Genomic DNA, 24,456 nt, shown 5'->3' with positions numbered 1-24,456 from the left:
GATGGATCGCTCAGGTGTCACATACTGTACTTAGAGCGATGAAGTTCTGCTGTTTGTGTGCTTGAATTCATAATGGACGTCTCAGAGTTGCAGTAATTAGTGGGTTAGTTTGGTGTGGGAAGTGGGTAAGGTTTGTGAGCCCTACCATTTAATGAAGTGGGCTTATTTAGATTTTGAGGTAGCTCTTCTGTGCCCCATAAAGGCACAGAGAAAGACAGTGCATGCATATATAATGGGGGCATATCTGTCTGGAAGTATAGACAACATAGATTCAGAAAAAAGCACTCCATTGTTTCCATTCAAATCAACTTCCTCTCAGGCTGCATGCCTTCTTTTCCCTCTTTTACCATATTGATTGCTCAGTACTGAGTCACAAACAAGGCAGATTACCATTATCTGCCGTTACAAAGCGTTTCAGGAATCTTTGACTGAAGTCGTAAAAACCTGGGGCTTTTCATGTCTCCCTGCATCGATTTAACGCTTGTGAGAATGAATTGCAGATCAATTGGCTTACCTCTGGGCAGACTTAATGAGCAAGCACAACACTGGGGCCTGTTGTTGTCTGCGTCTTGCTTCCTTGTTTTCAACAGCAGGATGAGAGCGTTGATGAGGAAGATCCTGCCCTCTGGACACTTTTTGAGCAATGCTTAGGTCAAGATATTCCTGTAGCTAACAAATATTTACATGCATTTATTTTTAAAGCCTCTGGGAATAGCTTGATGTAGTTCCAATGCACATTTGACATCAAAGATGAGTGTTGTTAAGCATCCTCTTTAAAATTAAGGAAACTTTTCTCACTACAAATTAAACCTAGACCAAAAAGAAGCTCATTTTATTGTGTGTGCTTGTGTGGGGCCACAAATAGCTTTTTGGTCGATGTCTTTCAGTCTCTGCACCCTATAATAGAATCCCTCCAGGTTGAACAAGACCTTGGCGTCTGTTGTTGTCTCACCCTGTTGGGAGTTTATTTTACATACCCACTAGCTCACTATGCATTATTCCTTCTATACTACACAGGTAGATGAATATGCAACTTAAGCTGGAAAATCACACTTGTTGTATGGGCCTAATTTGATGGAACACCAGTGAAGGGAGGTGCTCACTTGATAACCTTATTGATGTGCTGGTTCTTGCTAGCCAACTGTCATATCCTGTGTTGTGGGGGCCCATGGTATGGTAGGTAGTATCAATGTTGTCACTTCCTGGAGCTTGCATAAACAGAGCCAGATTGACAAAGGTGGCAATGCTGTTTGGGTTGTTATTGCTATGTGGCACAGAAGGCAAGGTAAAGAGGTTCTGTATGTGGGTGTGATGGGTGGTGAGATATCATGGGGGTGGGTGGTTCCTACTTGATAACCACAGTGATGTACTGGCTCTCGCTACACATCTATCCACATGTATCCTCATGTTTGGGTTGTGGGGGACATCAGGAGACATGTTGTTGGCTAGATAACAGAGAACACCACCATCAAAGCTCAACAAATACTGAAGAAAGTAGACAACTGTGGTTGACACAAACCACCAGTACTCTACCATGAGCACCAACAATTGACCTGCATCGGATGCTACAATTTTACAATTTCATTTAGCAGACACTTTTCTCCAAAGCGACGTACAACACAAGCAAGAATTTAGACTAGAGGGAAAAACCTTAGTAAGTGCGGCAAAGTGCTTCAAGTTGATTGGCCACAGGTTCTGCCATCTAGTGCCAGAAGAAATGTCTGTTTTTTTTTGTTTTTTTTAAAGATAATGTAGCCATAGCTAATCACAACAAATAATTCAAGTCAACAATATCGTTCAACATTCAACGGCATTCAATATTCAGTGCTAAAGATTCAATGAGAGCTGGGTTTTAGACCTTCTGATTCATTCTACCCCTGAGGACAAAGAGGAGAAGGGTCAGGTTGAGTGCCTAAGTGTTCCCTGAACAGTTGAGTCTTTAAAAGTAGAAAGGGACTCTGCAGATCTTAGGGAGTTAGGTAATTCATTCCATCTAGAGTCTAGCTAGAGATTTAGAGCCATGCTGGGCTGGGAGCACCAGGCGCCTTTCACAGACAGAGCGTAGTGGGCGACAGGAAGTGTAGACCTGGATGCTAATGTTTAAAGGCACCTAACCCTAACCCTCCAACCAGAAGGTTGGCAGTTCGAACCCCTTCCTCTTCTGATCTACATGTCAAGTATTCTTGGGAAAGGTCATGTACTCCAGAGAACCTTGGAAGACGTAGTCTAAGATGTATGAATATATGTGTATGATGAGTTGAGCTGTAGCTTTGCACAACACTTTTTAAGATACTTGCTTAATGTAAGTATTTGAATAGTTCAGTGATAAAGCTATTGTGTATTAGGTTTACCAGTGCTGTTATCTCCTTGCATCTTCTTGCATTAGCATGTTAAAAACAAAGCATCAAAGTCAAATTTTGTCCATAAACCTGAGTGACTGATGACTTTTAGAATAATCTCATACTCAAATAAGCCAAACCCATTACTCATTTTGTCAAGCCTTCTTAAAACTTTTTTTGGCATTTGCATGGGACAAGTCTAGCATAGCACGTTATCTGTGGAGTATCATTACAGTCATTACACCACAGGGATATAATGTCATCTGAGCCTGGTATACCAACACTCTTTCATGCTTTGTTTATTCAATTGCATCATTGCAGTTTCTTTGCCAAGTTGTTGCTGTGGCCACATTGACTAGAATTTCAGCTTTAATCTCCTTCTGTCTCTACCCTGAGCCTCACTGTTTGACTGCTATGTTTACATCACTTTTCCTCTGCCTTTCACGCATGTGATACAATGTAAACATTAACCCTCTGCCCACCTGGGATCAATAAAAGCTGCTGCCATGTGGTAATCAGATGGCACAGCAAATCGCCTAATCACCATCTAATACCCAGCAAGGACTTTGAGAGTGTGCAGCTGATGGTTTCCCTACCAGCTACCATCACCCCCTCCATTCCGACTCTCTGGCTGCCTGTCACCAGAGTCTCTGTTTACATCCACGGGGAACCCGACTGTGGGACGTGGCCTCCTCCTGGCCTCCCCACTGCCTTGCTGGCCTTGAGTGTGTCCCGAGGTTCACCCAGGAGTCACAGAGGGATGACTTTCTAGCAGGTTACTGTTTGGTGGAGAGGGAATGGGAGGGTAGCGCCTCAGTGTGGCAGATAAGAAGGGAGAAGTCGTAAAAGTGGAAAAAAAGGATGAGAAATTGGCGAAGATGTGGTTAAGACGGTGGAAAAAAAGGACTTTGGACTTTTATAAGTTTTGTTGTCCCTGATCTGATTGCTTGATATTGTTTGCTAGTTATCTCCTTAATGATTCAAAATGGCTAAAGGAGTCCTCTTTTATAATGAAGACATACATAAAGTAACAACATGTGACAGTACAGTTTGTTTTCCAGAATGCAACAAAGAAGTACCGTAATATTTGAAGTTCAAGACATGCTTTAAATACCGTTTTATTCTGTCTGAAAAGTGAGCTGTGTCCTCTATACCGGTGTGACCAACAAAATGCAAAGAGAGGTATTTTGATGTGGTACAGTATTCACTTAGCTAGATAGTGTTTGCAATAAGTGCGCAGCTACACCGAAACTGCAAGCACTGGACTTTGCTGAATGCACTGAAAATGTTAACACAGGAAGACTGTAAGAAGCCCACAACAGGCTGAGTGTTATACACCTATATGGCTTATATTCTGGATTGTACAGTAGCCATTACAGCCAGAAGAGTTTCCACCTTTGTACTCTCCTTTCTTTCCTTCTCTTTCAATCTTCATCTCCTCCTGTTTTTGAGCCATCCACCATTTCTCGCCCTCTGCCGTCCCCCCAAAACTTCTCTTGGCCATTCCACCTTTCAGTATATAATCATCAAGCCTTACTCCTCCATACTGTGTCTTAGATGAGGCTTGCAGGAGTTCAAGAAAGCTTGCTTTGTGACCGTTGTCTTCCAATGGCCTGGACCCAACTTGACTCTAACAAGATGAGAGGTAGACTGTAAAAAAAAGGCCTCGCCACGGGAGCATGCAGCCGAGGGACCTGCGACGTCATGTCGAGCAGAAATATTCACAGCTTCTGTAATTGCCCCATAATGTTTTAGAACGCATGGTGAACATGTTTCCCTATTGTTCCTCCATATTGTATTATACCACAGGGCGGGAAAAAAACCTCTTGGTTATTGAATGAATGTGCGGCCGCTGAAAGGCACACCGAGCTGAATATGCAGGAAGTACGTCAACAACTCTCCCAAAACCTACCATTAGCCTCGCCTTCTGCTGCTCTTATCCTTCTATTTTTTCCCCTTGGAAGAAAAAGGAACAGGGCACTGGATGGATTGCAATTCATTGGAGTCTCATTGTATGCTGTAATATACACTATTAAGTGGCAGCATATAGAAACAAACCTTTGATTAAATGAATTTGAATCACAAAGAAACAGCAAGACCCCTCCTCGAGCTTTCAGCTAATAAGGATCGCTTTTTTGACTGCGCGGTACCTGCGCAAGCCGACTTTTGACACCCGCTGTTTTCAAGAGGGGTATTTTCTGAGGACTCTCATATGGCGGCAACACCAGATTAAATCAAGTCGGCTATAATAAAGTATAATGTTATATTCATTTTGTCATCATTACTGATTCCAGTGTACTAAAAGGCTTGCGGATTGTAATGAATTCCAAATAAGTTCAATGTGCTAATGGGGAAAGATGGAGAGTAGTGTGGATTACTAATATTAGTTAGGGCTCTGTTTCATCAGACTGAATTAGGAGAGAGAGTATTCAAATAGGATTTTTTAATACTGTATTTCAAGTTCTTTGATTGTCAGACAGACCTCTTGTAATAATTAACTGGAACAGTTTTGAATGTTAAACTGAGCCATTTTGCTCAATATGTGTTTATTTATATCAACATGCCTGTAAGGATACAGAATTTATGTATAAATTGCTTGAAAAGTGAAACCAGACATGAGTCAAATACAGACAAAATGAGATAAACAACAATGGCAAAGGCTGCTTAGGAAATCTGGTCATTCTATACATAGAATTCAAGAGCTGTATTTATCCGGGAAAGGCGTGCAAATCTATGTAAGTATCTCCACTGTTTGCATAATAGATTAGAAATTAGCATTTTTGTTCATTTTCCATGTATGCACAGTGCCTGGAAGAATAACACTCCATGCATATCAGATCAGCCTGCCTACAATTTTGCGCAGTATATTATTTGACAATCTAAAATGTGTAATTTGCATGAAATTGCTTAATTAAAACACAGTCACTGGGGGTATTAATTTCTTTGTCTGACAGTGGAGTGTGGTGAGGGGAGAGCAGGGGAGATGTAAAACGCTGTCAGATAGCGCTGTCACAGAGGCAGAAAGGAAATTCTGCCACATTCAAACCCCCCCTCCTCCTCCTCCTCCTCCTCCCCCTCTCTCCGTCCTCCTCTTCTCCTAACGGCACAGAGCGATGGAGAGGATAACGCCTGCCCAGCTAATTTGGGTTATGGTGGTAAACGGAGGCCACTGCACTAGAAAGATACCAAAGAGGAGGGAGGAAAAGGGTGGAGAGAAGGAGATGAGGAGGGGAGAGGGGGGGAATCACTGGAAGAGATAGGACGAGAGAGACTAGCATGGGTGCCTTTGTGCCATGGTATCATTGTTGTCCTCGGGGCGGAACTGTGCCAGGCAATTGACAACGATACAATGATGTCAGATATGAGTGTATCAGTGTTAGCGTAGTGTATCCTCTTAGCTTATAGTAGTTTAAAATCTAAAGACAGTATTTTTTAAAAGTCAAGAAGCAATATGTCTCCAACAACAGGTCTGTTTAATCTGGGAGTGTTAAATCTTTCCCCACAAGTCGTTATTTCCTGCTCCTTTCTTCTGTTGTGGTTTTGTTTCACAGATGCAATCAATTGTAGCGAACCACAATGTGAGCACTGGATCGAAAAACAGCCACTCATTAATTGTCGCCCACCCCTTCCTCGGCGCTCGTGCCATTACGAACGCCTGGAATCGTGGGGAAAAGGGCAGAGAGGTAGACGAAGGATGAACCAAAGAGACTCAGAAAAACACACAAGGAGGAGGAAGTCTTTGGAGCATGACAAAGAGTGAGATTAAAGCTCCTTTTTCCCATTTCCAGTTTGGCCCCTGCGTCTGTGTGCGTGCAGCCCCGCACATCTGTACCCTTTTGTCTTAAATATCAAAGGCAGCGGAGGCACGTTAACATTTCAGTAATTCCAAAGATACATGAGGAGGACACGGGGAGGGTGAAACGGTGCAGCGAAGAAGTTATCAAACTGAGAGAGAGAGAGATACAGAGAGAGGGTGTTTCTTCTTCTCTTACAGTTCTGAGAAAGCTGTTTGCCTTTGCTTGTAGAGCACAATTGAGGGTGGCAAATTAGAGGCTTTAAACAGAGAGATACAAGATTAAAAAAAAATGGCGGGAAACTTTAAGAATGGAGCGCAAGAGAGAACGACAGAGAGAGAGGGGGGAAAGCGCATACATTGGAAAAGCAGAACTGAGGCAGACAGACAGGCAGGCGAGCGGGCGGGCAGGTTCAGTGCAGGGTCCTTGTCACCCGTGTCAGCAGTGTGAGGTTGAGACACAGACAGCAGCACTGAGGGCAGGCTTACGTTGACAGGACCTCCGCCGCAGCCTTGACGGCCAGCTTCACTGGGACCTTAATTGGTCCTTTGATGTCACTGGAAAAAAGGTGGCGAAGGGGACGGAAATGGAATCTGTCCCTCTTTGCTGGCATACCATTATATCACTCTGTGTTTATTTATGAATCACAACCTTTTTTTTTTTCCACCACTCCGTGCCCTATTTCGCCTTTACTCTAGTTCCTTCTCTCTTTCATTCACTCTCTCTCCCTTGCTCTCCTTTATGTCATCTTCCTGTTAATTTGTATCGTAGCAGAACTTCAAAGTTTCTCCTTCTCAAAAGAAAAATCTGCAACATTATTGTTTGTACGTGCAGAGAAGTGTATTTGTGGCCTGATTCTGTCCACCAATTGAGTAATTTATGTGCATCTGCATGCAAGAGTGTTAACAAGGAAGGGTTTGTGTGTGCGTCAAAACCCCTACTGCCTTCGCTGATCAAATGGTGCAACAAGGGTAAGTCCTGCTAATGTGGGGAGCTGTTTAGAGCCAGGGCCCTCCTTTTGAAATGATGATGATAACGGATTCAGTCCTCTCATTAAAAGGAGTCCGAGAGCTCATTAGGCACCAACAAACAAGCCGGTGTCGTCTCGCACAGGAAATGCCAAGTACCCCCATCTGTCTCCGTCTCCCGTTTCAAGCTACGATGTGACCATGTTACTGTCATTTACCTCAAACCCTCCCATTCCTCTCCACAGGCACAAACACACACCAGGGGGCACACACATACACACACATATACACACACACACATGGCAGTAGCTTCCTGACGATCTATAGCACCAACCTCCCAGCCTTGCAGCGACCCAACTTCAAAGTGGCCCAGCCTCGATGCACTCGGCTGGGACTCCCTCAGAGACTCTCTCTGGGGCTCTGGGGGTCAGGGGATCAAGAGGACTGAAATTGATCTCGTCTCTTTGGTCCTGCTCAGCCCTCTTTAGCCTCTTGTTATCATGTTCAGCTCCCTATAGAAGCACCTGCAGAGGAACTGTGGGGGAAAAAAAGTGTCATTTCGGTCTCCCTGGACGAGAATATCTCCCTTTCATTCGTGACACACTGACAGATAAAGAGAACAGTGGTGTGATAATGGAGTTAACTGTCCCCTTCTCAGTATTCTTCTGTGGTCACTTGTCTTTATGTAGCATCATCTTTTTAGGGGCAAATGAAGACGGAAAGAGAGAATGACATAAATAAAGTCCTGACACATTTGTTCATATGGTCACATTTAGACATTTTGCCTGTTGATTATGTGTCTGATTTTGTGTCAGCCTGATTTTGGGTGCTTTTTCTATTAATTTACCTTGCCTTATCTCATTAAAAAACTTCAAAGTGGAACCATTTACTGTAGAAGGACAAATGATATGAAGTCCTGATCAAAACTTTATCTTCACTTCAGTTCAATATAGATGCAAAGCAATCACAATCATTACAAATATAAACCTAATGGGCTTTGCATTAGATCAAGTAAGTTATGACAAAAGACATTAACCAAAACAGTAAATAAAATAACAATAAGATAATATCACACAAACCCACACAACACTCATTTTCATTCTTATAAAAACAGGCCTTTTAGCAGGGAGAGCCTATTCTCTTATGATGGTACTTAAAGTTGTAGAAAAACACTTGTTCATAAGACTAGTGCATAGGCAAGGAATCAACCCAACACCCCTTCACACTAACTGTCCAATACATTTACAGATTCAGTTCTAGAAAAGTTTTTATTTCAAAGTTAGCCTGTAGTTTTTAAGTGACCTTTGACCTTCCAAAGAGAGAGTACAATTAAAAGTGTCCTTTGTGTTGTTTACTGATGCTTTTAGAAAGTAAGGTTTTTGCCACATTGTCAACAGGTAGAGGTAAAATCATGAACTTTATAAATGTACAAATGAACTCCTTTCTATGGATTGATTTGATAGCATGCGTAGTGTGTGATCTGGTTATCTCTGGCATCACTTTTAACACAACTCCAATGTTAGCAGTTAAAGTTGATATGATTAGTGGAGACAGAAATGGTAAAGAAATGCTATCAATTCATGTGTGAGTGCAGACACATACTTCAAGGTGCCCCTGCATTAGTCAGTGCCCCCTTGTGGCCAACCCAGTCAAATATGTCTTGTTATGCCCCTGCCTGATAGCACCTGACCTATTTCTACTACAGCAAACAGTCCATACACATGCAAACACACACAGACACACACAAAAAAACAGTGCCACATTGACGATTGACGAGGATTTTGTTTTGATCTTTGGTACATTCAGATCTTGCACTTAATGCTCTCAGAGATCTTGTTTGGTTTATCCAGTGGATAGGTCCCAATGATTTTAGGAGCTATACTACTTAGGGCTTTAAAGTCAAGAACACTTTGAAATACTTTGAAATTCTTCAATGCTTTTCCTCTTACCTGTTTGACTCACAAGAGTACTGCAAAAAAAGATATTTCCATTCAGGTTCATCTCAGTGTTTGAAATATGATCTTCACTTTAATATGTAGTATCCTTAATTAATAGGATCTTGGTTAAGTACTCCGTTTATCAATGGATTTAAAAAGATTAGACTCGAGTCAAACACCAGTATTCATTGCAAATGTTATTTCCAGCGCTCCCATCATAAGATCGAAGAATCGTTCCCATCTGCAGAAACCAGATACGGATTGACAGTCTTGAGTTTTTAATGTCTCCTTCAATTAACCATCTCTGAGTCCAACCGAGTCATCTGCAGTGTGTCAAAAAAAAAAGACACACAGCAGATGACAAAGTCTTATCTGCGCACCATTCCCTCTCCATCATTGAGGAAAGTGATAGCTCCTTGTCATGGAGGAGGAGAGATCAGAGGAGTATGAGCTCCCAGAGAGCGGAGCTCACAAGGGTCCATTCCACCCTCAAGGACTCCGTTATCGAACATAATGACAGACCGAAATTATCAATCAATACTTGAGTTATAATGAATCATAAAGTTTATTCCTCTTCCATTTCTGTCATTTTTTATGGAGTATTCATTCATTTCAAGAAGTAAAACAGAATTCTTATGATATAGGACTGTTTCCTTCTTTTTTTTTACATTATAATTATGGGCTTGAGGGATATCAATTAAATGTGTCCAATTACAGAATGCTTCAAAACTAGAATATATAGTTGCGCCTCCTTTTTTGATCTATTTACTCGCAGCGGAGGCAACAGAGGGAGAGAGGGAGTAAGAAGTTTCAAAAACAGCCTCTGTTCCACATGAAAGAGGCATTTGATCATATTTTTTTATTTTTGTCTTAAAGAGAAAAGCTTGCCAATGAGGAGTCATTCCCCATTAAAGTCAAGCAAAATTATCAGGCCTGCATTAAGGAGCTTTAGAAAAAAAAAAAAAAAGCTAGATATGTATCATGCATGTGGATATGCATAAACATGATGGAGGAGCTTAAGTAGAAAATGAGATCTGATGCCGTCGTGAAGAAGAGAAAACCGGCGTGCTCGGAATGCATTTAAATTTAAATATTCATGTCATTATAATTCTGAGGAATGTGGAGCGACCGTATGATATTTTATTGAGGAGGTTTTAAAAAATGAATGCTGTCCCTACTCCTTAATAAAAATCCTTGGCTTTCACTCGGAGTAGTCAGGAGCACCGTACTGTGTTCTTTGGTTGCAGTGAGCAAAGTGACGAGACAGGGTGACAGGTGGATAGACAAACTGTTGGGCAGATGGATGAACAGCAACTTTGACTCTCTGCTAGCAAACACTAAAGCTGTAACTTTCATCATAGCACCTATATACCTATAAGATATTAATACACTGTTAGAATGGTCCTGGTTGTTGAATAAGTTCAGGTTAATACTGGCAAGTAAATCACCTCTGTTTGTGCTTAACACTTTAATTCGTATTAATCAAGATACTCCGTGTCAGACATATTACCTACCATACAATGAAACATATGTTCAGTGGTAAAAAACCCCTCAGCTTTTAAATCAGTTATTCATATAAGGCAGGATGACTCATGGAGATCTCAATCTCATTTTCAAGGGAGAGTATACGAAGTACAAGTTGAAACCTAGACCGGCGTATAGGCTAGGGATGTTCTGAAGCAACTCATTCCTAGTTGCTTGGATGTAAATTTAAACTCTGACTTGCCAACTAGTCTAAAGGTCAGAAAATACTCAGAGAACAGCTAAATTTAGCACAATTTATTAAACACAGCTAAACATGGGATTGCAGAATCTGTGGGTAAATAATTTCAAGGAGTTGTGACTTTGATAGCAGTGCAAACACCACCAGCCTTCACTCCTACTGGTTGTATGCCAGTTCAACCAGACACAGCCAACAAACAGGAAGTACTGTTGTCAATCAGGCACAAACATTTTTTGAAGGACTCTTCTCATGTTCTTTATTCAGAATACGAATTATTGCCCTCTGGAAGACGGTTCAGAGCGAGCAGATATGAAAGTAATCGCTTCAAGCTCTCCTTCCTCCCTACTTCCATCGCTCTACTCAACAAACAATCTGCACCAACATAATGCTCTTGTATGAGTATGAGGGTTCACTTACTCTGCACTAATGTTCATATGATATTGCTTTTTTACTGCCATATTGGTATCTTATTATTTATTGTATTATTGGTGTTGTTGTGTCATTGGTATGCCACAGTGATATGGTTTCTTATCTTGACAGTGGGCATGCTATTGTATGTTGGTATGATGAATGAATGTATTGTTTGTGAGCAGCACTGCACTTATGTCCACATCAAATCTCCCCCAGGGACAATAAGTTTACCTTATCTAATCTTATCTTATAAACATATAATTTTATCTGATTGTTTCTAGATCCAAGTACCTCCAAACCAGTGTTTCTGTCCAACAATTTAGCACAACAATAGTTTGTTTAACAGACATGTACTCGTGGTGATTTATGGTGGCCTGCTCACAGATCACTGAGTCTGCAGATTAACATTGTCAAATTGGTTTACAGAGTGTGGCTAATGTTAGCAGAGCTAGCACCACCAGTCTTTGGTCCTCCTTGCCGGCCAACTTCCACATGCCTGTGCTTTATCTCAATTTTCTAGATCACAATAGTGCCAAACCGTGCTGCGCTACAAGATGCCATCTGTCATCTGGGCCTGTTTACATCCAGGTAGTAGGGCATTTTAGCATTACAGCCCTTGCTAGTGGCAGGTGGTTGTGTTACAGCTTAAGGCTTATTTATACTTCTGCGTCTCACCTACGCAGCAGGGGCTGACACAGGACATGAGTACTACATACTTGTGCGTCGATGTGTCCGTGACGCGTAGCAATACTCCTCCAAAACGCTTGAGGGCAGTGTGGTCTCTCTGATAGCTGGTCGCCTCCTTCCGGCCCCGCTACGATCTCAGTTTACTTTTCCACAGCGATTCAGTGTGTTATGTTAATCTACAGCTGATACATGTTGCTGCTTATCATACAGACATGATTACATGAAGAATAGAGAGGAGGAGATTAAATACACGACCGATGAGCGGGTAACTCGCAAGTACTGTATATGCAGGAAACACAATGCCGCTGAGCGGACCAATCACAGGGCTTGCGGTCCGCGTCGATTCTACGTGTAGTTACATTTTGGAGGAGGTGCACATCAGCTATGTACGGAGGCCTCTGCGTAGGTACGGGAGCTACACGGACCCCCGGCGTAGGCTTCGCTGTCGATTTGATGCAGAAATATAAATCAGCCTTTAGAAACAACGTAGACACAACAATTGTCTGGCCTATCGGGCTGTTCAGATTAGTACACAGCGTTTTAAAATTATTGCTTAAGAAAAAACTAGATATGACTCTTTTACTGCACATTCTCATTCCAGTGTTTTGCTCCTTTATTATATTTGCATATCTGAGTACTTTTTGTATATTAGAGTTGGGACAGTAGAGCAAATCACAAGGATGAAAAACACAGCAACATTACATAATGTAGGCACTTTGCAGATGTGATTTCCTCAGGTATCTGGTATATTACTACACATAATGAAATCCTCTTGATTCCTATTATTCAATTTTGGACACCTTGAACCTTCTGAGGGTTTCCTGTCCATAACCTACTATACTGATCCCCAATCAGGAAGAAACGAAGGAGGTATAGGGAAGTGAGGTGATGGAGAAACAGAGTGAAAAGAAAAGAAAAGAGTAATTATGCTGTTTGACTGTGTGCAAAGAACCAGGATGTAGTGAACCCTGAGAGCAGTTTGTGCAAGGATGGTGTCAAACTGGGGAAGGTGGAAGGGGGGGAAAGGAGGGGTGACTGTCCTGCATTTTCCCTCATGTTAATTATCTTTTGTTTGCCCTTGATAGTCCGGAGGCCCGGTGTGCCGCCAAGTAATGAAAACCCTGAATCACAAGCTCTACATTTAAAGAAAAAGAAGAAAGGGGGGTGAAATAAAGAAAAAAAAACAATGCCGTTGTCATTACCACATCATCAGTGTGCGATCAATAATGAATGAAATGCACATTAAGCAGGGAGAGGCAGGAGTTTATGAAAATGACTTGTGTGACTAGATTAAATTACAACTATTATTACTTCGCTTTTGATGTAGTGCGTCAAAGTAATTACAAAATGTAAAAAAAAGAGAAAGGGAAGAGAGGAGACGAGGGAAAAGCAGGGAGTCTCTCCTTCTAGAGTTATAAAATCGAATTTATGTTACTGGGAAAAACGTGTCTCGAGTCGACAGTGCTTAATGTATTACTCCAAATAACATTTTCTTAAAATCATCCCAAGCACATTTCTGGATAAAGATCATTAGAGCTGGAATAAAGCGTTCACATTTTCATGATGAAATGGGAATATAAACCTCTTTGTGTGTGCCTGCTCGCACTGAGTAAAACTCTGTGTGATAACCTTAGTCCGACTCACATTTCCACCCTTCTTTGTCCCTGACGTAGCTTTATGATCACCATAAATCTCCCCCGCCAAAGTTATCAAGTCGCAGTGTTCAAACCTGCCGCTCCATTAGTTTACAACTCCACCTCGGCTTTTCCACCCAGAAAATACACAAGGAATGGCATTGGTTATGGATTACACCCTCGTAAATCATCACCTCCTTCATCTTCCTCCGATGGAAGCTTGTCATGGTGAATAAGCCAAACAAGATGGCCTCCTAAGAGCTGCGTCGGCGTCAACATGGTGTTTGTGATAGCGCCAGTCAAAGGCTTTGTCAGGGGGGATTAGGGTGTCGAAGGGAGGGCCGCGGTTGGAGCAGCTAATTATCTATATGTTAATGGGACGTCACCGCATTCTTTATTCCACAGCCTGTGAGTGTGTTTCTTTCCATGTTTGTGTGTGTGTGTGATCAAGGATGAGTGCATGGGGAAGGATTTTTTTTATTATTTTTTTGAAGATGACATGTACGGCAGTGATTCTCATTTGTTCCGGGGGAAGTTTTCAAACTGTGGAAACGATGTTATTACACTTTTGCCACAATCACGCCTGTGTAATGTGCTATTTGCCATGCCAGGGCCGGATTTCGCAGATGGAAATTAGGGGGAGAAAATTGCCACTAACTACTCAATTACAGCGCTTGATGGTTAGGCTGACCCCAGTTGGCAGCGGTGGCAACACAGAGCCAATCACCTTCCCCAGATGGCATTAAATTAGAATAGAGGAAAGAGGACAATTGCACATATTCATCGGAGAAAGACATTTGAATTACCTCAGATGCTTTGGCTTCATATTGAACAATTAAGTGCAGCGATGGGATTTTATGGGATGGTTTGGAGGCAAGGCGGCTATGTTAGCATGATGAAGGCATTGTAAAAGGGCTCTGTCCTTGGATTTTCAATCTGACAATTAAAGGGAACCTTGGTAATTTGAAAATTGTGCGAGTGATGATATTGTCCATTAATCCTGTGACAATTAGGGAAACATTTAGCCTTCAACCTGGTACAAAATGTTTGGTCCTGTCTGTGATATTTATTAAGCTTTGCATCACTTATTCAAGTATAAGAAATCAGAAGCGTCCTTTTTTTCAAAGAGAGTAATTTGATTTGATACAACCGTTATTAGAAATCCAGAACTTAAACGGTTAAATGTAAATGGACTTGTTCTTAAAGAGGGTTTTCTATTCTTACTGACCTCTCAAAGCGCTTAACACAACATGTCACATTCACCCATTCACACAACATTCATACACTAGTGATAGAGGGTGCTATAGTAGGGGGCCATCATTTCTAACCGATCCCATTCAAACACATCCACACACTGCTGACTGTGTCAAGTAGAGCAATTTGAAGTTCAGTGTCTTGCTGTGACTGCAGGAGCTGGGATCGAAAACCAAGAGACTATCAACACTACCGCTGAACCTCTTCCCCATGTTAAGTTTTATCAAGGATATCAAAGCGACTCATATGCATCATAAACAATGCGGCAGGTTTTGCACAGTACCTATTTCTGTTGCACGTCTGCAGCCTTAAACCCGAAATACTCCCAAATGACCGATGTGCTGTTTTTTTTTTTTTAGGGGATCCTCTGAAGCCATTTCAAAACATGTCAATGTTACAAAGCACAAAGAGCAGCTTAATACTTATTGGTTAGCGTGACCTCTCCACGAGTAGCATGCTGCTTCTGATTGGTGAGCTTGGCAGGATGGAAGGGAGACGGCATGTATGTGTAAAGTTGACACAACAGACCCTGGATCAGTCGGGAGCACTGCAAAAAACGCAGCTTTGGCGATCACATGGTTGCGTTGTCTGAAATAGCAATTTCGATCAGAAAACAATAAATCGTTCAGCCCTAATGGCTACCATTAGCAGAGCTAGAACCACCAGCATTTGGTTCTCCTTTACTGGTTAACATCTACATGTGCGTCTGTGCTCATTACTCATCACTCCAGTCATGTGGTTATATACTAGTTCAACCAGACACAGATACTAGATTTTAACATTAATGTTAATTTTAACTCCTGTTACTTTTTAACTGAGTTTACAGATTAACTCAAACAGAGTTGACGTCTTTGTCAATGGATTAACGGTTAATACGTTAGGGTTAACAGTGCCCACCTCTGCATGCAACTATATATCTATTTTTAACCCTCCTGTTATGTTGCTGGTCAATTTGATCAATTGTGACGTTCAAAAATCTAAAGAAAATGTTAAAAGTATTTTTTCAGTATGAAACTTCTTCTGCTTGGCTTAATTAGCACAATCAACATATAGTACAATTTATCAACATCACTTCATATAAAAATAAAATAAAATTAACTAAAATCTGTGTCATGTAAAACTATTTTAATTATATTTAAGGCTTTCCAGTGTACATTAAAAAAAGTTTTAACATTAATCTTCATAAAAAAAACTAGTGAATTATCCTCATTGAACCATGATCTGTGAGAATTAAAAAACACCATTGCACTAAATATTGATTTATATGTTAGTAATGGAGTTAATAATGAGATTTAAAAAATGTTTATTGGGATTTTTTTGGGTTCGGACACTTTTGAATCATTAGATATGCCCCAGGTCAAATTGACTCAGGAACATTATTGCTGTCGATAAGAAACAAACATAACAGGAGGGTTAAGATTAAAATACTACAAAACCACAATGCGCATCTAGATACCATATGTCATCTGTACTTGTTTACATCTGGGTAGTAGAGCTTTTTAGCAATATGGTAGTAACCATTGACCGGAGCTACAACCCTGGCCTGTGGCAGGAGGCTGCGCTACAGCTCAGTCAATACTCATGACTGGCATTTTGGGCTTACAGTAATGATAAAATTAATAATTTGTTTAAGGGTCTAATACTTCTGATGCTACCTAGTGAGGGTGACGATGTTTCATTATTTAGAACACTAAACAGTCACAACCCTAATGTTCTCCAGTGTTGGCCTCTGTATGCCATTTTAGAAAGCCCCCACAAAACCTTTCTGATGTCTTGCTTTCCTCTCTCCTCAAAGTTTGTGCTGCTCTTGCAAAGAATAAATTGGGGTATCGCGCTTTGATTGGTGTAGTATTTCACATTTAAGCTGATGTTTGTGCTGCATGTGATGCGTTTACCCAGCTGGGAAAGATGATCTCTTTGTGGCCTTAGAAGGCGTAATGCAATTACCTGATTCTTTTTCCAGAGATAACTCACACAGTTACAGAGGGCAGACGGTTAAAGCTTTACTTTTTGGTTTCCTGTACTGTCATTGGACAATGACGTTTTTATCCTTCTCCACTGAAGCAGACAATATCAAAGTACCAAAGTTTAGAACCACCTTTTGTTTAGAGTTTCATCTCCAGAGCCGTCAAACTGAGCATAGAAAGCTCGGCAGCACTCTTTCATAAACAACAGTAATAGCTTAACGTCTGAGATCACTTTACACCAGACGTTTTAACCAAATCCAGAAGTGTCAGAAGCAGGCTGTTGCGGTTTCACCTGACAACTGGAAGTCGCAGTATCCCTCCTCATGTGATGTTTTTCTCCGACAGAATCTGCAGCATCTGCAGGCCTGTAATCAGCGTAAACCACAGTTTAGCTAAGACGTGTTTTCCCCTGCCAAGGGTTCACATGTGTTTACGTTGTGGTGGTCGACAAAAGCTTTGAGTCACTGTAGCCAGGAACAGCTTTTTGGCAGCCGCTGAAACCACTGGCAGGCTCTGCGCTCATTTATCTCGCCTTTATCGCTAAATCAATGGCAGCGCTCATAAGGGAAGGAGGAGATTAATTGTTTCAGGGATAATTCGTCTCCCTTCTCAAGGCTTTTTATGCTCATGTGTAATGTAGGAGTGATGGGCAATCATTTGCTTTTGTCTTTAACCTGTGGAACAACATTGTATCCTAGCTCTGGAGTCAGTAAAAAGGTGTGTATTTGTGTGAACGTGTGTGTGCATTTCTGCATATTCTACTATAGAGGTGACAGAAATGCTGATGGAATTCTAATACGGCAGCTTATTCTCACAACTCCAGGCAAAATGGCTGCAGCAGCAATAGCGGCAGATTTAGCCAAGGAGGGCACTTTTGGTGTAGAAGTTAACAACCTCCCCCCCTCCCAAACACACACACACATATGCACACACACAATTCTTCCCACCCGAATCAGTAATAACACTGATTCAGTGACTTTTTCCCTTCGCTTTGCCTTTTCATCTCGCCCAGGCTGTTTGCCTATGCATCGTCACTGGAGGGGCAAAACACACACCCGTCCTTCTTCCATATTCAGTAGGTGTACAACATCAAAACATTTTCATCATTAAAATGCTTACCATTTGTGGCCTTTGTAGCACAAGAATATACAGTAGATTTAAATCTCTTCCCACCATCCTCCCGGAGAGCAAAACAAAGAGCGCTATTAGTTCTTTATAGTAACGGAGCGGCATCCCAAGGTTCTGCGCGGGGACCTACCTTTTGGGATCAATTATGTGGCCACGGGCTCTTTTAAAAAGAGCCGCACCTGATTAAAACTCTGCCGGTTTCCCAAGGTCCCTTTGTGTGGAGTGCCGAGGCCCTCGCCACGGCTATTTATTAGCATATTGTCTTTTAAAGGTCATTGTCTGTTTTGCACGGCCCCACTCTATCTAGAGTGGGTCGCCGTCAGATTCACTCGGCATTGTTCTGCACTACTTGCTGGTTTAAGGGAAAAAGAGGAGGGTCCAGAAAAGTTAGGTGCTTTTCACCCTCAGGAGCTGTTGATGCAGAAGCTGAGGAAAGAGCACAGCCAATGGGAGTTTCTTTTACGTCCTCTTCAAATTTCCCTCCCCCCGTCTGTCAACCTAGCATGAGCTGGTAACTCCACTTAAATCAGGAGAAGAAGAGCCTCGCTAAAAGAATGAGACTTGTTGAACATCAGCACTCATCAAAGAAAGACAGCAGAAAAACTTGAGGCAGTGAGCCCGGCTCACAGATAGAACATCGTGGGCTTCCCTCTTATGAAACTGTTGGAAGTAGTGGTAATAGAGAAAAGCACAGAGGGAGAGAAAAAGAAATAGAGAGAGAGAGAGAGAGAGAGAGAGAGAGAGAGAGAGAGGGGTCCTCAGTGGGACAGAAAGCAGAGGAGACCTGCTTGTTCGCTTCAGATCTGGTAAATGCTGGCTCCCCGCAGACTCCATTAGAGTTTCATCTCTGGATCCTATGTCAAGGAAGGGAGGAGTGAGGAAAGGAGAGAAGAAAGAAAAAAAAAAGAGGTTCAGGTGTAAGAAAGAGAAAGAAAGAAAGAAAGAAAGAAAGAAAGAAAGAAAGAAAGAAAGGAGAAGAGAAAGAGAAAGGACAAGTTGGTATGAAGGAAGTTGGTAAAGATTAGATGTAGAAGAGAGATTTGTTAGTCTGGGCTTGCTACACTTTTAACCCTTGTTTGAGAACACTGAATGTCTCCTCACAGTGTCAAGGTGCTCCGAACAAGCATTGAAATAGCGTTGAACTTGGTAGAACCTTTAAAGACTGAACTCCTCTACCTTAGAGCAGTTTAACCCCAAGACCGACAGCTAGTGGTTTGTGTCTTGTATTGATATATTAGTTTTTTATTGGCATTTTTATCCTTGATAGAGTTGCTCAAATTGACATCATATGACCAAAAGCCATGTTAAGAGATGTATCTTAACCTAACCCTGTATCCTAGCCTAACCCTAATGCTAACCCAGAATCTGTAGGAACAATAGAGAGAGTATAAGAGGAGAACAAGCATTCAGTGGATTTTGAGGCCATGCAGTGATATCCACTACAGAGTCATGTCTGTTTATAATACAGTACGGCCCGAAAGATCACATCCATCATTGTTTTCATGTACAGAGATTTCTACAGGTTCTCTGAATCTTTTACTGATGTTACATACTGTAGAAGATAAAAACCACAGATTCCTTGCAGTTTTATGCTGAGGAACATTCTGAAATTGTTGAACTATTTGTCAGTCATGTTACCAACCTGATGCAAATCTAACAAGTTGGGAGATGTTCCTACATGTGTTTCTTTTTAGCATTACACAACTTTTTCAGTGTTTGTTGTCCGAGGAAAACTTTTTAAACAAGCTGCTGGCATCAAATTTAAAATGAGCACACATATTTCAGAAAACAATAACACTTTTCAGTTTCAACATTTGATATGTCGTCTTTGCAATATTTTCAATTGAATTTGCAAACCATCAAAATCTGTTTATATCAACATTTTACATAGCGGAACCAACTTCTTTGCAATTGTTTTTTTTTCTTCTGTTTTTCCTCTCAAATATTTTCTGTTCAAACACACAATTTTTTATACCTGGGTTCAATTTGGTGCTTCTATTTTTTTAGTGTACACCAAACATCAAAAATCACGTTGCATGGGAAAAGGTCAGTCAGGTCAGGGTGAAAGTATCTGCTGCAACATTCTGTTTATTGCATGTGTCAAGACAGATTTATACCCCGGTTATCAGCCAGAGCTAATTCAGTCAAGGACTTCAGAGAAACATTTTTTTTGTGGGAAAGAAAATGATGAATTCACAGAAAAATAAAAAGAATCCACTCGATAATTACTGTTTTAGAACTTCCCAAATACACCTCATCCCACAAGAGAATAACCACGCTTTAGAAAGTTCAAGTGTTTCTGTACCGTGGTAAGTGTCACAGTCTCTCTGGAGCAGTGTAAATTAGTCAAATGGTTAAAAAAGAAGAAGTGTGGAGCTGACGGCTTTGTGTTGAGGCATCGAGAGACAACGTGGTGCCTCTAAATCTGCTGTTTCTTAAAATTCACCTCTTTAAGCAAAAGTGCCACTTTGACAAATTTAAAGAGAAGCGGGGGAGATGATCTGTGCGTTTTGAGGCCATGGGGGAATGAGGTTCTCACTGTTTTACATCTTGTTGAAAAGACTCTGCTCGAGTCTCACCTGCTGGGACGACTTTACTGTTAGTTGATGAGGATGGGTGAGTGCGTGTGTGTCAATGCATGTGTGTGATCTTAGACATGGCGTAATCCTCACTTCTTTCAGGGGATATTTAAAGGGTAATTCTGTGGTTAATGGCCAAAATATGGACTTCATGTAAAGGTCCCCAATAGCTTAGATGCACAATATTTGTGTGTCATCAAATAGAGATACTATGTGTGTGTGGGTGTGCATGTGTGTGTGCGTGCGTGTGAAGGAAGTTGTGAGCACATCTTAAATTGTATGAATGAACAAGTGTTCTTAAAAGACATTCCGTGGCCAGACACATTTGAAGAAATAACCTGATATAAAAAGAGTCTGTGGAGTGTTTGTGTGTGAATGTGTGTGTTGTGGGGGGTTTCAGAGAGAAGGAGGGGCAGAGTCGGGATCATGAGTGACTCCAGGCATCCAGCCACATCTGACTTTGATTAATTGGCCTGGCGTTCTTCTGTCTCTCTGCTGGGCAACCTGACAGAAAGGTAGACCACAGGACAGCAAAACACCACCAGAGATGATCTGTCTCTCTCTCTCTCTCATTCACTCTCTCTCTCTCGCTCTTTCTTTCTTTCTTTCTTTCTTTCTTTCTTTCTCTCTCTCTCTCGCTCTCTCTCTCTCTCTCTCTCTCTCTCTCTCTCTCTCTCTCTCTCTCTCTCTCTCTCTCTCTCTCTCTCTCTCTCTCTTTGCCGACTGTCAGCAGGTAAAGCAGACACACTCCACGGAGCTTTGCCAAGTTAGCTCAAATCACTCAGGCACACCCAAAACGACTTGCGTCGCTGGGAGGGGGGGATATAATGCTCTTCATTGTTTTCATGAGAACATCCAGGATGTACGCTCTTTCCAACTGGAGAAGAAAAAACATGAAATTAAAGCCAGTTAAGTAAGGATCTCTTCAAGTGTCAAGGATGTTTAATCCTTGGAAGCCATAATATTTATAAAGGTATCTGTAAAACACACAAAATGTCACGTAAGTCAAATATTTCAGGATTGGCGTGTACTTTTTTGCACTTTGTCAGCTGTCAGACTTGAACTTTTTCCTTCTATCCCTCTGTTAAGAATGATCAGCGGATACTGATTCTGTGAGGTTCTAAGTGGAGTTACAGGAACAAGTCTGCAGCAGATTGATGGTGAACTGGACAAAAGTTTGTACTTTCCTGTGTTGCAACATCCTCTCAAGAAAGCACAAATTGTTCAAACTTTAAATCAGGGGTAGCGGTACGTACCTGTTGAAGGTGAAATATCATGGACTGTCTCTTCATCAGAAAGTGTTTACCATCTACAAAACACGTCATTTAATGTGACGGAAAGACAGTGTGAAAGAAGAGATTAAAACAGCCTCTGTCAGGTCTGGGTGAATGTCAGGCAAAATGACAGAAAGCTCTTTAGGTCAATCTTTCAGGGATGTCAAATACAGCAAAATAGAAGACTTTATTCACTTCATGAATTATTGTGCTTTTGCTCTTTTTTTCTCCCTTTTTCGTAAGGGCAGGTGAGAACTGCTTCTGTTCCTGTTTTGGCTTGTGGGTCAATGGCATAGATTGTAAAAGAAGATGGATAGGACAACAGCTTCTCATAGTGAGGCCAGAACATTTAGAGCTCCCACAAAGCCTGCATCCAAACAGATGGGACATGGGTCAGAGTTTAAAATCAAAATACATGTCAGTTTTTTCTCAAACATGTTCTCCGTCATCATGCTGATTAATGTGCAAATGTTTGCTTTTTTCAGAAAGTTTAGTTTAATATAAAAGAGGCCAGTCGGCGGCGGCAGCCATATTGCTGCTGTCGAGCAATTGTGACATAAAGAGGCGGGCTTTGAGCCTACTAGCCAACAGCTACAGTGTTCCCACCTGTCAATCAAGTCAGCTGTGCCTCTTTTGGAAGACTCGTAATCTCAATATCTTTAAAATTACCGCGTTATGAAAAAATTCATCCCCCGTACAGTGTGTGCCGATTGAGAAATAAGCTATCCAGACTACACTCGTTTTTTGCACGAGGTTGTAAACATGTTTATTTCTGCTGTGAAGATTGTATTTTTTTTTAATTGGTGTGTATTAGGGCTTTCAAAATTGCTCCAAAATGACGTTCGAATATTCGCTCTAAAAAATCCCATAGGTTCGAACCATTCGAATATCTATATTTGCGCATTATGTCAATCACAGGTGGACAAACTAATACAAGGAGACATAACTACTTGTATATGTATTTGTATTTAAGATATAACATGCCTAAAACATACCTACACATTACAAAACAAGTAAATGACCTAATGGTCTATACCGAAACACTTTGAAGACCTCTCGCTCGCTCGCTCGCCCCCCTCCCCTCTCTGTGCGCAATGCGCTGAGTGAGTGCTGAACAAGACTTGTGCGAGCAATTAAAGGTCCCGACTCTTGTCCCTAATATAGGCAGGCTTCAATCAGTGATTGAAGCAAATATTAATAACAATAATTGAAGTTAAAGTTAAAAATGAAAAAGTAGTCCACTTACATTCTTGACGCTAGTATGAAAAAAAAAGAGGAAAAACTGCATTTTATCACAGTGTCACTGATTATTGGGCTCTTTTAGTCCACTGTCAATGTAGGGTCTTAGGCCTGAAAGGTTGTTTGCCAAAAACACAAACAGTCCACACGTGAAGAGGCCAGTGCCGATCTCTTTTTATTCACTATATTCCCAGCGGAGGAAAAGACGCGTTCAGAGCGCACTGAGGATCTGGGGACGGAAGGATTTCTCTCTGCCGTCTTCACGCTGTGCATGTGTGACTCCTGTGACCTGTCCCTGACCCGTCATGCAGTGCGCCCACTCGCAAAGCAGCCGCTGATGTGCTTTTTTCCACAATCTAATATTAATCTTCAGAATCAAATCTCCGTTTTTTTTTAATATTCGAATATATATTCGAATTTAGAATATTCGTTGACAGCCCTAGTGTGTATGTGGTTTCCGGTACTTCTGTAGCCAGCCTCAAGCGGATCCTCGATGAACTGCAGTTTTTAGCACTTCCCCATTGGACTCATTTTTAGACCAGAGGCTGCCGCTTGGTCACGACAGACGCTCAGTCATGAGTGTACCCCTCATGACTAAGGCCAGCTGTGATTCACTGCTACGATGCCAAGGGGAAGACAGATGGATTGGCAATGTGAACAAATGTGCTCAAAAGTAGGAGGGGGTCAAAGGTCATAAAACGGAATTGGCTGTTAGTCTGAAGGTTCACTTCTCCGCTTACTGTAGTGTGAGCAAATAAGACCTGTACATCAACTACTTAGTACTTGAGTATTAGTGGGAAATAATACTAATGTGAGTCATCTAACACTATGTGAGTGCCACAGTACTCTAAACAAGATGTATTGCGAAATATCTCAGCTTAAAATGACCTGTTGGTGGTTACCATTTATGATTTAGTTCAAGGCCAATAAAATGAAAATGCTTAAAATAATGCTGACAGTTTAGTTAAAACATGCTGTTTTAAAATGTAAGCAATACAATTTAAAGCTTTAAACTGTCTCTAATTTTGAAACCATCGACAGGTTGCTGATTAGCTCAAACCTTCCCTGGCAGCTCCCAGTGTATTAGCCTTTCAGCTCCCGACAGGGCCTACATGGTGTTAACATGCAGAAACAAGTGGCATGTACCACTGCCAAGTCTCCCTCCTCTCTCCTCCCCCCTCCTCTCCTCTCCTCACCACCTCTCTCCCCCCTTTTCCCTCCAATCCCTTCCACCATCAGTGTTTAACCCCGCTCAATTTGCCCGTCTGGTTGAAACAATACTTGTGATCAGCGCATGTAATGGCACCTTATTAACCCCAATTACCACAATTAAAACCCTGCTGCCACTGGGCCCCTTTCAAGTCTTAATTAATCAGATGGCAGCAAAGAGGCCGTTTGGTGCCCCCCCCACTTCCTCCCCCCTTTCTCCACACACACTGGCACGCTGGCACTCACACACACCTTCTCCCCAGCCTTGACCGACCATGTGGCCTCACTAAAAAGCAACATCTGGCGGAACAAA

Source organism: Notolabrus celidotus, chromosome 21 (assembly GCF_009762535.1).
Source record: "Notolabrus celidotus isolate fNotCel1 chromosome 21, fNotCel1.pri, whole genome shotgun sequence".
Taxonomy (NCBI): domain Eukaryota; kingdom Metazoa; phylum Chordata; class Actinopteri; order Labriformes; family Labridae; genus Notolabrus; species Notolabrus celidotus.
This window is presented reverse-complemented; position numbering follows the sequence as displayed.